Below are 10,579 nucleotides of genomic sequence, written 5' to 3'. Positions count from 1 at the left end.
GTACACTACCAGGTAATAACATGACAATACTAGTCGTACTTTACACTCAGTTATATGTTGGATTTCACAGAGACACTAAAACAGTTGGTGTGTGTTGTTCTCTGTGCTCGTACACGTACAAATCTGTCACCTCCAGACCTCTGATTTTACACACACACTGGTTCAGGTGTTTGGTGTGGACCTGAATACAGGTGGAGTGTTCACATACGTCCAAACACATCCAAACTAAAGAGGAAGTTAGATTTAAACTTATAAACGATTCTTGATCATGATTTGTATTTTTTATAAAATATAGACGTGTAAAAATCTCTCATCGATCATAAACGATGTAAATAAAGGATATTAGAAAGCACATTGTACTGTTTACTACAGATGTCACTGTTACTATTTCAACACAACTTAGTGAACCCTTCTTTCTCCACAGAGTAAATGCGATCATGTCTTTCATGCCTCCACAACTGAGAAGTGAACGTGGGGTTTTCTTCTCAAATCTGAGCTCCTTCCCTGTTTACAGAGTGACGTCACATCAGCACGACTGCACACAGCATCAGAAATAAACAAAGTCAAACTTCTTACCTTTAAATGAGTCACACTGTATATACACAAGTATTAGCTTTAGATGGATCAACATACAGACATTCGTTTGTTCAATCTAAAACACTGACTATACACATAGCAGGAAATCTAACCCACCTTGTAGGTACAAATCTAACACAACACTACTGTGTGTTACACTAAAGGATTTGTGTAGGTGGGCTTCAGGGGGCTATAAGTGACATGGTAGAATGTAGTGTACCAATGTGTAATATTTTATCAGTACATAATGATGAACAAACAAAACCAGTCTGTTATTAATGTTGTACAACAGAAATATAGATTCACTACAGCTGCTTATAAATACAAACACAGTAACGGTGATAAACCTGACCGACCGTCACGTGCAACCGTCTTTGTGTTCACCGTCTGTTTTTACCACATCCACCATCTTCTGATGCAGTGAACCAGACAAAAAACTGTCTATAATTCAACCACAACAGATTAACAACAATCACGACCCAAGAACAAGAATGTGATCATTAACAGTTTGGTGTCTTTGTCGAGCTTCAAGTAGAACAAAACAGGACTTTTTAATAACAGCGGTCACGACACTACACTCACCTGTGACACATTATTCATCCTCTCTCTTTTTACCTGCTTGTACACTTGATAAGCAAAGAACAAAGAACCCCATCAAAATAAAAGTCTTCATATAAAAGTCACATTTAAACTCCATCCTCTACAAACAGGTCAGTGTTAGAGAAAGAAAATCTTCATCACACATCTGAGTTCGCTGCCTAGCTTGTTTCTAACATAATAAGGAGATAAAGCTGAACATTTTCCCACTTCGTCTGTCCAATGTGTCGAGGTCCAAAATGATGGTTGATGTTTTATTGACCACGAGCTCAGTCCTTGGTAAAGTTTAGCAGTAGTGCAGACTGAAGGAGACTTTTGTTTGTCCTTCGTATTGGGTTAAAGTTTTAAAAAACATTTATGTTTTATTTTTATTAGAAAGAACAATTGAGTAAAAAAGCCATGACAGAGTGAATCTCCCCACAACACTGTGTCACACACAACACAAGATGAGGAACTTCAACATAAAGACATACTTGAAGGACATTAGAGTGTTTTAATATTTACTTTTTATAGTTTCTATCCATATTGATCCCATTTTGTCAGTCTGATGTTTTTCTCATCTGTGAGAGTTTTGTTAAATGTCACTTTCACTATAAACAGAACAGAAAAAGTCTTTCACTGGTGTTTAGTTCAGAAATGTCTTTAGTTCTTAAATGCATGCAGTTATTTTGTAGAGATATTTTTACATTAATTTTAGAGAACACTTAATTTTTCATGATTCATATATAAAAGCTATAAAATGCCTCATATGATGTTATAAGATGTTGTCCATGTGGCCCAGCCCTCAGTTCAGATATAACATGTTAGTGTAAAAAGTGACACAATCTTCTGTAAAAGTACCAGAGGTTTGTGTAAAGATGATTAGAGGAACTATTAACACACATTAATCCAAACAGTGCAGTTCAGTCTTACATTAAAATAATAAACCATGCAGTAATACAGTTATAAATAAAAATACTCACAAAGCTTTTCTGGAGGCTTTGACCACTGGCAGCAGCTTCAGAAGACATTCATGTGATGGATCATATTTACTCAAATCAAACACATCCAGCTCCTGATCTGAGGTCAGTAACACAAACACCAGAGCTGACCACTGAGCAGGAGAGAGACTGGTGTCTCTGAGACGTCTGTAACCTCCTCTGTTCAGGTAAGTTTGTACTTCCTGCTCTAGAGAATCATCATTCAGTTCATTCAGACAGTGGAACAGATTGATGGATTTCTCTGGAGATGGATTCTCCCTGATCTTCTCCTTGATGTGCTTCACTGTTTCCTGTTTGCTGTGAGATCTGCTTCCTGTCTGTGGCATTAAGTCTCGTAAAAGAGTTTGATTGGTCTCCAGTGAGAGACCCAGAAGGAAGCGGAGGAACAGGTCCAGGTGTCCATTCTCACTCTGTAAGGCCTTGTACACTGAACTCCTGAGGAGATCAGACATGTTTGGATTTCTGAAGAGATTAAAAGGTCCAGTGCTTTTCCCCACAAGCACATTTGTATTTGTTAAAATAAAGCAGATAAATACATATAAAGCAGCCAGAAACTCCTGAACACTCAGATGTACGAAGCTGAACACCTTCCCCAGGTGTAGACCAAACTCCTCTCTGAAGATCTGGGTACACACTCCTGAGTACACTGACACTTCTTTGACATCAATGCCACACTCTCTCAGGTCTTCCTCATAGAAGATCAGGTTTCCTTTCTCCAGCTGGAGGAAAGCCAGTTTCCCCAGTGCCATGATACTCTCTCTGGTCTGCTGAGGATCAGGGTCACATTTCTGATGGTACTTTTGGTCCTTGTGTTTGATCTGAAAGATCAGGAAGTGTGTGTACATTTGAGTCAGAGTCTTGGGGATCTCTCCACCCTCTGCTTCACCCAACATTCTCTCTAGAACAGTGGCTGAGATCCAGCAGAAGACTGGGATGTGACACATGATGTAGAGGCTTCTTGAAGACTTCAGGTGAGTGATGATGTTATCGGCCAGGCTCTGATCACTGATCCTCTTCCTGAAGTACTTCACTTTCTGAGGATCGCTGAAGCCTCGTACCTCTGTTACCTGGTCTACACACTCAGGAGGGATCTGATTGGCTGCTCCTGGTCTTGTGGTTATCCAGAGGAGAGCAGAGGGAAGCAGATTCCCCTTGATGAGGTTCGTCAGCAGCACATCCACTGAGGCTGACGCTGTCACGTCACACAATCTCTCATTCTTCTGTAAATTTAGAGGAAGTCGACACTCATCCAGACCATCAAAGATCAACACCACTTTGTAGGAGTCACAGTCTATTGATTCTAGTTCTCTTATTTCTGGGGAAAAGTGATGAAGAAGTTTCATCAGACTGAGATTTTTCTGCTTCATCAGATTCAGCTCTCTAAAGGGAAGTGGGAACATGAAGGTGACGTCCTGATTTACTTCTCCTTCAGCCCAGTCCAGGATGAACTTCTGCACAGAGACTGTTTTCCCAATTCCAGCAATTCCTTTAGTCAGCACAGTTCTGATGGACTTGTCTTTAAAGATCTCATTACATTTGATGGGTTTCTCCTGTGTTGCTGGTCTCCTGGACGCTGCCTCAATCTGTCTCACCTCATGTTCATTATTGATGTCTCCACTCCAACCCTCTGTGATATAGAGCTCAGTGTAGATCTCATTCAGAAGTGCTGAGCTTCCATGCTGTGAGATTCCTTCATTAATTCTTTTAAACTTCTTCCTCAGATTGGACTTCAACTTTGTCTGATACACAGAGACGAGTTCTAATAAACAAAGTAATAACTAGTTTAGTAATAAATAGTTATAATGCAAAATCGTACAAACTCTGCTATTAATTCCTGACTGATGGACTAAATATTATTGAAGCTGGACCATGAACAGATACAACATGATATTAAAATTAAATGTAAAACTAAAAGTCTTCATATCTAAAATTATTTCCTCTCTCTAAAGTGAAGCTGATGGAATAAAGTCATGACTCAGAGCTCTTACTGTTGTGCAGTGTGTTAGCGAGATCTGTGTGGTTCATGTTCTTCAGGACGTGCAGTGTGATCTTCAGCGCTCCGTCTCTGATACTGTGCAGATCCTCCTCATCCTCCACCTCCCTCTCAGTGCATGCTGGGTAATCTGGACTCAGGAGCTTCCTAAACCTCTTCAGCTCATTCTTTATCAGAGTGATGACTTTGTGTTCCAGCTCCTGGTTAGAAACACACAGGAACAGATCTAAATATTATCATGTTACACAGTGAGAGAGACTTTTATTTTGTCACAAGAATAAAAGTCTCTTTTTATTATCACATTTAAAACTCATACAACTGATTACCCATAATGCTGCTGCACATCAAGACACGACAAGGGATCACAACACACACATTACACACAACACACACATTACACACAACACACACACATTACACACAACACACACACATTACACACAACACACACACATTACACACAACACACACATTACACACACAACACACACATTACACACACAACACACACAACACACACATTATACACAACACACACATTACACACAACACACACATTACACACTTTATACACAACACACACATTACACACATTACACACAACACACACATTACACACTTTAAACACAACACACACAACACACACATTACACACTTTAAACACAACACACACATTACACACAACACACACAACACACACATTACACACAACACACACATTACACACATTACACACAACACACACATTACACACTTTAAACACAACACACACAACACACACATTACACACAACACACTCATTACACACAACACACACACATTACACACTTTAAAAACAACACACACATTACACACAACACACACATTACACACTTTAAACACAACACACACACATTACACACAACACGCACAACACACTCATTACACACAACACACACATTACACACTTTAAACACAACACAACACACACATTACACACACATTACACACTTTAAACACAACACACACATTACACACTTTAAACACAACACACACATTACACACTTTAAACACAACACAACACGCACATTACACACATTACACACACAACACACACATTACACACAACACACCACACACTTTAAAAACAACACATAAATTACACACTTTAAAAACAACACACACATTACACACTTTAAACACAACACACACTTTAAACACAACACACACTTTAAACACAACACACACTTTAAACACAACACACACAACACACACATTACACACTTTAAACACAACACACACACCTTGAATATAGAGTCCAGCTGATTTGTGCTGATGTTTGATTTTTGTGGTCTGTGAACAAACAAAACCCATCATGTAATATGGACTATATGTATTCATAGCTGCACAAATCACACACTAATAAATACACACACAGATATTTAACACTATCCTCTTAACACAATACACTGATTTCAGGATTTCCTAACTGACACCAACATGTTTAGAAACAAATGTTTGAATAAATGAATAAAATCTTTATATAGTCATTAATGTCCCAGGTGTAAATGTTCTTCTGTAGCACCACAGACCCTCCAGCTCAGGGACTGCAGACTGAACTGAAGTCTTAAAGCACTTTTCCTCACTGCCAGTCCGAGAGCTGCAGCACTGCACAGTTTAGTGTTTTACTGCTTCAACACCTGATAAAGCTCATGAAGAGCTTCATAATGAGACGAGTGAGTTTGATCAGGTGGAACACTGCTGTAAAACACCTCACTATACTGACCTCACATCAGTACAACTGTCTCTGGCTCTGAAGTAAATTGGAAGTCCCATTGACTTGTCACTCTTCATGGACACACAGCTGGGTTCTGGTGAGTCTGATCTCTTTCCCTCCATCATTCTAGAACAGAAATATCAGCAATAATTAATTACTGTCTCAGCACTGTTAAACAATGTGTTCATCACTTGATAAAGCTCATGAAGGGCTTCATAATGAGACGAGTGAGTTTGATCAGGTGGAACACTGCTGTAAAACACCTCACTATACTGACCTCACATCAGTAGAACTGTCTACGTCTCTGAAGTTAAGTGGAAAATCCATTGACTTGTCACTCTTCATGGACACACAGTTGGGTTCTGGTGAGTCTGATCTCTTTCCCTCCATCATTCTAGAACATAAATATCAATAATAATTAATACTCAGCACTGTTACACAATGTGTTCATCATTAAACACCAATAATCCCATCTTGAGTTCCTGTGTTAACTAGTGAGTGTTTAGAGATACAGATGTGTTCCCATGAGACGGTGTGTATTTATAACTGGTGAATGTAAAAGTAAGTCACCTCTCGTCTTTCTTTAAGTCCTGTTTCCCAGACACACTCATGTTGGAGGTCATGTCTCCTTCTCCAGATTACAGCAGGACACACGTTTACTTCACTCCAACATCGGTGTGTTAAATTAAACCCTGAATCAGCACAGAGTTCACTTACAGGAAATAGTCACGCTATCAAGTTATAAAACAACCTGTGTACATTAAAGCTTCAGTACAAACCCACAAAACTCTTCTGTATCTAGTGTCACTTCAGTGTGTTTATATATTAGAGCTTTAGATACTCACTGTGTTTTTACTCCTCAAATCTTTTACTGTTCACTCGTCACAAAATGGAGCTGCTGACTTTCACTTTCATTACAGTTTATACTGCAGAGGGGGGAAGGGCAGTGACGCACACACACACACACACACACACACACACACACACACACACACACACACAATGTTTCCGACGCCCATTGATATCAGGAAGTAAAACACGGAATGGAGTTTTATTTTTTAGGACTTTCCACAAGCGGAATGGATTTGACATGAAAAGCGAACAGACATATGTGCTGAATAGAGACGGTGAATGTGGGCGGGTCCAATATTATTGGTCATATAAAGTGGGCGGGTCCAATATTATTGGTCATATAAAGTGGGCGGGTCCTATATTATTGTCATATAAAGTGGGCGGGTCCAATATTATTGTCATATAAAGTGGGCGGGACCAATATTATTGGTCTTAAAAGTGGGCGGCTCCAATATTATTGGTCTTAAAAGTGGGCGGGTCCTGTCCCACCCACATGTAATGGTTCTGACGCCCGTGACTACAAATATTACACCAAATTGTTTTCATTTATCCACAATTTGTAACATTTCCTCTTTTCGTCTATTAGTCTTTTTGGTCTTATTATTTGTCTCTTAGGACGTTTTGCTTGTCCTACAGCATCCTGTCTATTTACAGTTACAGACTCTTTAGTATTGCTTTGCATTTCTAATTGTTCATCTTGCTTTGCAATTTCCACATCATTTGTCTCACTCTCATTGATTTTCATTTCTCTCTGAGACACTTTTAACAAATGTCTTGTGTTTGTCCTTATTATTGTCCCATGCTCTGTTAGCACTTCGTATGACCAGGGCCTAGTCTCTTTAATCACTTTGTCCAATGGTCCCCACTGCCCATCACATCTCACTCGTACAATTTCTCCTTGGGCAAGTGGGCTCAGTGGTCTTGCAGTTTTGTTGTAGTGATTAATCATTTCATTTGCAGAATCCCACCTACTCCTGTTGTGGAAGTTCTGAGGTTCGAGAGATTTAAAGAATACAGTACAACACTGGTAGACACGAGCAAGAGTAAAAAAGGTTACACAATTTATTGTGCTCAGCTGCGCAGCAGGACCCAACACTCCACATGTAGCATGAGGGATGAAGGGCTGAGATCATTGGTTACATCAAGGTTTTATAGACAGAACCCAAGAAGAACAGAAGATATGTAAAAGCAAAACATCATCAATCATTGGCTCAACATTACCTCATGCATCTCCTGACCAAGCTAATCTGACCAGGCCAAGGTCTTCTAGAGACCTATACGACATTGTTTATGGACAACTCACTTTATAATGCTTTATAAATATTACTTTTGTACATGTTAAATCTACTTTATTATAAATGATTTCTGTGTTAGATACGGGTTTGATACGGCGGAGTTTACTTGATGGTAACATATTTTTTCAGGACATCCAATTTCCTGTTCAACATTTTGTTTAACTTCGCTGTGAGGTAAATTCAACAGCAAACGAGATTCATTCACTAGGAGCTACATAATATATAGTTTTATTTTTAGGATTAAATTTAAATTCCTGTTCTCCTGTACAGCCTGAAACAAGCGGGAATGTCTGAGGTCAGCTCAGGATAAATAAGGTTTAAAACTAAACATGTTCGACCGCAATTTTATTTGTGACACACCCAGGATCATTAGGATCATTTAGGAGCAATTCTTGGATAAAATGCCCTTTGACTGACATTAATATTTTCTCTGTAATTAGTTGATGGCAGTAAGCAGTGTTCCCTGGTGTGGCAGTTTGGTGTATGGACGTCCTGGGGAGGAGACACCAGCAGTAAGAGTCCTGTCAGCATTCATTTCTGCAGACAAACTGTAACTTATTATTATTATTATTATTATTATTATTATTATTATTATTATTATTATTATTATTACTGAGACCTGACTGCTTCATAGGATTCTGTGTTCTTTAACTTCTACACTGTTACATGAAATGTTCCCATATTTCACACACATTTAATCGGTAGTAAATGTTCCTGACTGCAGTCAGTTTGATGCATGTTCATTATTCTAAATTCTTCTATTTTTATTATAAAACACTGCAATTACATTGCAATTGATGATTCTTACTGATGATTCTTATATCTTCAGATATTGAGGTTTATGTAAATGTTATGAATGTTTTCATATTTTAAATTTGTATCCTTAAAGTACATTTTTCTGACTGAAGTCAGTGAATCATTTACTGTGATGTGATACAATTTCATAGAAATTCTCTTAATGCTGAGATGGGAAACATGTGTCCAATGACATCTATACTATTCATATATCATTTGTGGGGGCAAGTCGTGGCCTAATGGTTAGAGAGTCTGACTCGTAATCCTTAGGTTGTGGGTTCGAGTCTTGGGCCGGCCACGACTGAGGTGCCCTTGAGGAAGCACTAAGCACTTTTACATGCTCCCAAAAATACATAAAGAACAATCTAAAAGGAGCAAACCGTACGAGATCTGCCCAGGGAGGCCTATAGTGTCGGACTGCGGCAGCGAGACGTACAATACGGCAGAATTTTTAGATTTTCACTTAAATCCCCTTTCGATTCACCATCCCAGCTATATAAAGGACACATATGACTTTGTCCACAAAGTAAAAGGATTAGAGATTCCAGAAGAGGCTATCTTGTTCACCATGGACATAGATAGCCTCTACACTAATATCGACATTCAGGAGGGAATAACGGGCAAATGCCGCTCTGCTAATACTACAAATCCCAGAATGCCTTGCCACTGTATTGACACGTAGTCACGAACAGCAAGTGTAATTCATTCTCTGTTGACAGTCGTCAACAACCAGTTTGTCTCGTGTGCTAATGGAGCTAATGTGTCTGTAACGAAAGTATATAACAAGAAGACACTATGACACGAAACATTATGAGAAATATAAAGACTTGGATGTAAAGCAGAAGCTCCAGAAGGTGGAGGAGATGAAAAAAAGTCTGGTTTCCCATCAGACTATGTTCATGAAAGCTAAATAAAAAGTGAAGCTGCTGTAAAGGCGAGTTTTATTGTGGCAGCAGAGATTGCAAAATCTGCCGGACACTTTAATGAGGGAGAGTTTGTCAAAAAGTGTATGGTCAAAGTTTGAGAAACGAACACCACCGAGGCCAAATATTCTTGTTTGCCGTAACCCGACCGACCGTCAATTTAGGACCGACTCGATTTAAGTCCGACCGACTTGCCGCTTTAACTTGGCACGAAGTTCTGGAAAAACTGTCCAGCATCAAAATAAGGTGTGAAATGGTGAGCCCGAAAGCACGGGTTGAAGACCCAGTCAGTGACGTCACCATATGCTAATGTGTTTAAAGTCATACCGACGTCATCACCACAATTGTACTTTTTTTTTTACACTGAAACTTAAAAAAAAAATATATAGACCTATCTACGACCTTTTTTTTTTTTAACTGATGGCCTGATGTGTCTTTTATTTCAAATTAAATTTTTTATGTGTTTGTAATATCAAGCTCTGGTTGTTCCAAATCCTGTGTTTAAGTAAAACTAAAATTTGTTTCCACATGAAAAAGGTTGAACATTACATTACTTTATCTCAGCTTTATATTTTGGCCCGTGACTTTATCTCAGCTTTATATTTTGGCCCGTGACTTTATCTCAGTTTTATATTTTGGCCCGTGACTTTATATCAGTTTTATATTTTGGCCCGTGACTTTATCTCAGTTTTATATTTTGGCCCATGACTTTATCTCAGTTTTATATTTTGGCCCACTGTGAATTTGACTGTCTCTGTTTTGTGATTGGTTCTCGTTCACCATATATACTCTGTCTGTTCACTTCAATGTTG

General features: G+C 38.8%; 1 protein-coding gene and 1 long non-coding RNA gene across 2 annotated transcripts in view; both read right to left on the bottom strand.

Moving 5' to 3' along the window:
- The window catches only part of LOC113654112 (ferritin, middle subunit), a 58,787-nt gene that overhangs the window by 32,493 nt on the left and 15,715 nt on the right, over positions 1 to 10,579 (bottom strand). The gene's annotated exons all lie outside the window — the stretch shown is intronic.
- On the bottom strand, positions 5,426 to 6,532 carry LOC125138712. The gene is made up of 3 exons (XR_007137929.1): positions 6,473 to 6,532; positions 5,912 to 6,028; positions 5,426 to 5,478 (listed from the first exon to the last, which is right to left on the bottom strand). It is a non-coding gene; the product is annotated as an uncharacterized LOC125138712 (long non-coding RNA).

The sequence above is a fragment of the Tachysurus fulvidraco genome, chromosome 15 (assembly GCF_022655615.1).
Source record: "Tachysurus fulvidraco isolate hzauxx_2018 chromosome 15, HZAU_PFXX_2.0, whole genome shotgun sequence".
Lineage (NCBI taxonomy): Eukaryota > Metazoa > Chordata > Actinopteri > Siluriformes > Bagridae > Tachysurus > Tachysurus fulvidraco.
Note: the sequence above shows the minus strand (reverse complement) of the source record. Positions and strands in the feature narration are given on the sequence as shown.